The sequence below is a fragment of the Temnothorax curvispinosus genome, unplaced genomic scaffold (assembly GCF_003070985.1).
Source record: "Temnothorax curvispinosus isolate PA1 unplaced genomic scaffold, ASM307098v1 QBEX01014279.1, whole genome shotgun sequence".
Classification (NCBI taxonomy): Eukaryota; Metazoa; Arthropoda; class Insecta; order Hymenoptera; family Formicidae; genus Temnothorax; species Temnothorax curvispinosus.
In genome coordinates, this window is record NW_020224059.1 from 63415 (window position 1) to 64150 (window position 736).

At 30.0% G+C, this 736-nt stretch overlaps 1 non-coding gene across 1 annotated transcript; it reads left to right on the plus strand.

Annotated features, from left to right (window-relative positions):
• Window positions 1-440: 440 nt before the first annotated feature.
• Trnar-acg lies at window positions 441-513 on the plus strand. The gene has a single exon. It is a non-coding gene; the product is annotated as a tRNA-Arg (tRNA).
• The last annotated feature ends 223 nt before the right edge of the window (window positions 514-736 follow it).

Sequence of the window (736 nt, forward strand, 5' to 3'; positions counted from 1 at the left end):
TGGTCAGTCTCTTTTTAAAGAGAAATTTATTATTAATTTCGTTTAGTATTATCGTTTTCAGATTAATATCGTGATATTGTACCGTTTATGATTTGAAAAGAGAAAGAGTTATCTGTTTACCAACATATTTTATTGTAAATTTACAGATACCAGAAAGTAATGATTAGCCATTATTTTTTTAATAATTCAATAAACTGCGTATATATAGATCGTGATGTCTCATTAAAAGAATTTATTTATGATAAAAAAACTAGCTACGTAGCACGACTTTATGGCCATCCTACATATGATTCAATGCACACAAAACTCGATAGAATATGTCAGATAAAGTCAGATTTTATTATAAGTGACATAGTGGTGATTTATTATCTCACGTTTCACAAGAAAGTAATGAATGTAAACAGTTTTATACCTGTCACAGAACCCATACGCTCAAGGACGGTCCTGTGGCGCAACGGATAACGCGTCTGACTACGGATCAGAAGATTCCAGGTTCGAATCCTGGCAGGATCGTGGAAATTCTTTTTCTCATTTTCTTTGCTCAATTCGAATTTTATTCGATTTTATTTTGAAGAAATCGCTCATTATTGTCAGCAGAAATTATTAATTTTTACTGAAACGTAACTGGTTTCAAAAAAAGATCTGAATATTGCATATTATCTGTAAGAGATATTCTCTTTAATAAACTTGGACAATAATTGAATTTCTGAAGAATTCATTATTTTTCCATTTATTT